Raw genomic sequence first — 5,379 nt, 5'->3', positions numbered from 1 at the left:
TGGGGCGGCTAGGGTTCGGCCGCGGGGGGGTGGGGGGGTATGTGGCCGGGGCGGCTGGGCCGATGGGCCGGCCCAAGGGGGGGGGAAGTTGGGCCAGGCCAGGGGCCAGGTGGGGTGGGGGAACTGGCTGGGCCAGGGGGTTTTCCCCTCCCTCTCCCTTTTTTTTTCTTCTTTCTTTTCTTTTATTAATTTTCTTTTCTGTTTTTAGATTATTTAAAATGCCAAAGCATTTTACAAAAATTAGTGCACCCCACCATAATTATGTTAGCTATTTTAGACAACCCCCGAAAATTTTTAGTTTTGGTTTTGAAACTTTTTATCTTTGCTCTTGTTTTGATTTTTGTTTTAGAACGGGTTCGGATCTAACGCGAGTTTATCCACAGTAACCGAGGTGACGTGGCAACATTAGTGGGGATTACTGTAGCTTAATTACCCGGGCGTCACAAGGTGGCAATAGAGCCAACTGATTAGTGCCAAGTGATTAGGCCCAACCTAGGGTGCCTCGGCATCGATAAACCATAAATGATGAAAACTTAGCATTTAGGGTGCCTCGGCGTCGACAAACCCTAAATGATGAAACCTTGGCTTTTAGGGTGCCTCGGTGTCGATGAGAACCTAAATCATATACGCTTAGGCTTTTAGGGTGCCTCGGTGTCGACAAACCCTAAATGATAAAAGCTTAGCTTTTAGGATGCCTCGGTGTCGACAAACCCTAAATGATGAGACCATGATCTTGTTCCTTGACAATAATAAACTTTTTGACCAAACTTTTTTCCTATTTAGAGTGAAACATGGCCCACAACGATGAGGCCGGCGGTTCGGGTGGCAAGCAATTCTGGGAGCTGTCCTAGGAGTTGGAGGAAGAACCTCGCCGCTATGAGGACGCCATGGAAGACACCGATCCTGACTACACAACCCCTAGTCGCGTCGGGGATGACACCACTGATGATGGTGCCGCATATGCCACCACTGATGATGGCGGCACACGCACAGATGGCAGCCAACCGAGGAGGCAACGGAAGGACCGGCGCCCGAACGTGCTCGGCACCGTCAGGGAGGAATTTACTGAAGTGAACTCCAACGGGCATCCGATGGCGCCCAAACACGTAGTCAAGGGGTACTCGATTCAGCTCGGGTGCATTCTCTGGAGCACCACCTCGATCAACACCGAGAACCTAAGGCATAAGGACCGAGGGAATTTGCGCAACCTCCTCTTCATGAAGCTGCACGAACGATACAAGTTCCCTGCTGAGTTCGCAAACACACGCCTCTCGGGTAATAAAGTGAACGGTGCCGCCCTCAGGACGATGAGCACGGCCCTGTCTACTTGGAAAAGCACGGTGAAGGCAATGATTGACAAAGGTGATAGTTATGAGAAGATCAAGGCGAAATATACTTTGATGAGCAAAGATGACTACAAGGAGTTCAAGATCAAGTGTGAGTGAGGGAGTCCTGGATTAGGGGGTGTTCGGGTAGCCGGACTATACCTTCGGCCGGACTCCTGGACTATGAAGATACAAGATTGAAGACTTCATCCCGTGTCCGGATGGGACTTTCCTTGGCGTGGAAGGCAAGCTTGGCGATGCGGATATTCAAGATCTCCTACCATTGTAACCGACTCTATGTAACCCTAACCCTATCCGGTGTCTATATAAACCGGAGGGTTGTAGTCCGTAGGCAATCAACACCATACACAACAATCATTCCATAGGCTAGCTTCTAGGGTTTAGCCTCCTTGATCTCGTGGTAGATCTACTCTTGTACTACCCATATCATCAATATTAATCAAGCAGGAGTAGGGTATTACCTCCATCGAGAGGGCCCGAACCTGGGTAAAAAATTCGTGTCCCTTGTCTCCTGTTACCATCCGGCCTTGACGCACAGTTCGGGACCCCCTACCCGAGATCTGCCAGTTTTGACACCGACATTGGTGCTTTCATTGAGAGTTCCTCTGTGTCGTCGCCTTTAGGCCCGATGGCTTCTTTGATCATCAACAACAATGCAGTCCAGGGTGAGACTTTGCTCCCCAGACAGATCTTCGTCTTCGGCGGCTTCGCTCTGTGGGCCAATTCGCTCGGTCACCTGGAGCAGATCGAAAGCTACGCCCTTGGCCATCAGGTCAGGTTTGAAAGCCTAAACTACACGGCTGATATCCATGAGGACTTGATCTTCGACGGATTCGAGCCACAGCCAAGCGTGCCGCACTGTCTCGATGGGCATGATATAGCTCTGCCGCCGAACAACGCCTAGGAGGCCGCATACGCATCGGTTTCGACCATTGATTCAGTGCCTACTGCGCCGATCGAGGATCAGCGGTTGGACGCTGCCTCAGGGGCTGCGATCTTAGAGGCGATCGAGCCGAACGCTAGCCCCGCACTCTGCACAGCGACGACGAGGAGCCCAAGCCGCCGAGCAACAATGGACAGAAGGGCTTTCCCCCACAAGTGCGGACGGTGAACATGATATACGCAACCCACATTCCCAAGCGGGAGCGGAAGCGTGCGCTACGGGACGTATACGCGATAGAGCCCGTCGCCCCAAAGTTCAACCCATGGTCCTCCTGCCCGATCACTTTTGATCGAAGGGACCATCCCACTAGCATCCATCATGGCGGCTTCGCCGCATTGGTTCTCGACCCAATCATCGACGGATTTCATCTCACAAGAGTCCTCATGGACGGCGGCAGTAGCCTGAACCTGCTTTATCAGGATACAATGCGGAAAATGGGCATAGATCCCTCAAGGATTAAGCCCACAAGAACGACCTTTAAAGGCGTTATACCAGGTGTAGAAGCCAACTGTACAGGCTCAGTAACACTTGACGTGGTCTTCGGATCCCCGGAAAATTTCCGAAGCGAAGAGCTAATCTTTGATATAGTCCCGTTTCGCAGTGGCTATCACGCCCTGCTCGGACGAACCGCATTCGCAAAGTTCAATGCGGTGCCGCACTACGCATATCTCAAGCTCAAGATGCCAGGACCTCGAGGAGTAATTACGGTCAACGGAAACACCAAACGCTCCCTCCGTACGGAGGAGCATACACGGCTCTCGCAGCGGAGGTACAAAGTAGCCTTCTCAGGCAATTCTCCAGTCCGGCCATTAAAAAGCCAGACACTGCCAAGCGCGCCCGGAGTAACCTACAGCAGGACCACCTGGCACACTCTGAGCAAGTGTAGCAATGCGGCCCCAACCCCAGCTTTCGCGACATAGCGAAACCAGTACCTCGCGTACATAACTACGCCCTTGAAATACCATGGGCACAAGGGAAGGGGCACAATAACGGCACACCCAAAATACGGCTTAAAACATACTTGGGGCTGCTGGATTCTTTTTTTTAATTTTTTCTTACTTTCAGGACTCCATACTTTGGACGACCTGTTCGGCAATTCGACTGCCGCACAAACGATGCAAGATCCAGGGAGGCAGACAAGCCATGCCGCATTATGGAACCCCCGGGTGGTGTCTATTACAAGCAGTATACCTATTTTGAATACAATTCCGCGGCCTGCCCCTGGCTAGGACATGTTAAATAGTCCAATATCTTTACCTTATAATACCACTTGTATCGTTCTGCTCTGACATCAGCCTTTATATAAACAATGCATAGCTTTTGTCTATTTTCTGCATTACTCTCTTTTATATATGTTCATTAATGACATGTTGCACCCGTACACTGTGGTACGGCAAGTACGCCAGGGGTTTCAGTACCCTTTAATATGGTGTGAGAAGTCCATGCACTTTCACAAGTGCGGCACCCCGAACTTATAGCACTATATGCATCGGCTCCGAATCATGATTTCGGTCAATAGTTGGGTTTGCCCGGCTCCTATGCTTTGGTGCCTTACGTTCCGCTATATCAGCTAAGGTAGCACTAGGAGAACCACTGCGATTGTGCCCCGGTTGAGCTGGGTTAAGCACCTCAGTGGAGAAAGCTAATCTGACTGTCATGATGAGGTGAGAGACAGGTCGCTGTTTGAGAGGTTTTTCGAGTCCCTAAAGACTTATGCCGCTTCGAGCGAGGAGCCGGATTTGTCCGGCCAAGGCGTGGATAGCGCCCCGAACTCGATCTTCCGAACTAGGGGCTTCGCCGAAATTTAAAATTATAAAGTTCTATGGCTAAGTGAGAGTGTTCAAGCATTATAGTCCGATTGCCTGGTTCGTTGTGCTGAGCGCCTCCCTCGAAGGACCCAACTATGGGAAAAAGAGCGCTCAGGTTTATCCCGAACACCCCAACACTAGTGGCATGGGGGCAGAAGCCGACGACTGGCCATCTCTCAATTTTTTGATAAACGGCCGCACAGAAAATAATATTTTAAATTCAACAAGCATTGCTTAAGCGCCTATGAACAAGTTTTCAGCGCACAGGATAAAAACGAGCGAGTTTATTCAAAAATTACATCCTTGGTACATTCATCCACCACAAGGCGGGCACCCGCAAGAACATCCTTGTAATACTTCTCGGGCTTGCGATGCTCCTTCCCCGGCGGCGGCCCGTCCTTCACAAGCTTCTCACCGTCCAGCTTACCCCAGTGCACCTTTGCACGGGCAAGGGCCCGACGGGCACCTTCGATGCAGACAGAGCGCTTGATGACCTCGAGCCTTGGACAGGCCTCCACCAGCCGCCGCACCAGCATGAAGTAGCTCCAAGCAGGGCCTCTCCGGGGCACAGCCGAACTATGAAGCCCTTCATGGCCTGTTCGGCCGCCTTGTGGAGCTCGACCAGCTGTTTCAGCTGGTCGCTCAAGGGCACAGGGTGTTCGGCCTCAGCATACTGAGACCAGAACACCTTCTCCGTCGAGCTACCCTCTTCAGCTCGGTAGAATGCGGCGGCGTCGGATACGCTGCGAGGAAGATCTGCGAATGCCCCTGGAGAACTCCGGATTCGGGTAAGTAACAAGTAGTTTAGTTTTATATTTCTGCTTTGCATAAAGAATGCCTTACCCGCTACTATCTTCTTCATCTCCTCCAATTCTTGGAGGGCCTTTTGGGCTTCGGCCTTGGCAGACTTGGCAGTCAGTCTCAAGGGCCGCCGCGAGCTCAGACGCTTGGGTCTTTGACTCAAGCTCCAAACTCTCATGTTTTTTCATGAGAGCCTGAAGCTCTTGCTGCACCTCGCCGACCTGAGCCCCAAGTTTTTCTCACTCAGTGCGCTCCGCGGCCGTTTTCTTTTCGGCCTCGGACAGCGCCTGCTTGAGGTTCGCCACCTCAGTCTTGGCCCCTATAATAAGCAGTGCAATCCTGTTATTTTTTGCAATCATGTCTCTCTATAGGCACTTTTTCTGTAAGGTATTTCCTACCTTCTTTTTCCTCGAGCTGCCGCTTGGCAAGGCCGAGCTCTTGCTCGGTCCGCTTGAGGTCCTGTTTCAGGACACCCACCTCC

This window comes from Triticum dicoccoides, chromosome 4A (assembly GCF_002162155.2).
Source record: "Triticum dicoccoides isolate Atlit2015 ecotype Zavitan chromosome 4A, WEW_v2.0, whole genome shotgun sequence".
Classification (NCBI taxonomy): Eukaryota; Viridiplantae; Streptophyta; class Magnoliopsida; order Poales; family Poaceae; genus Triticum; species Triticum dicoccoides.
This window is presented reverse-complemented; position numbering follows the sequence as displayed.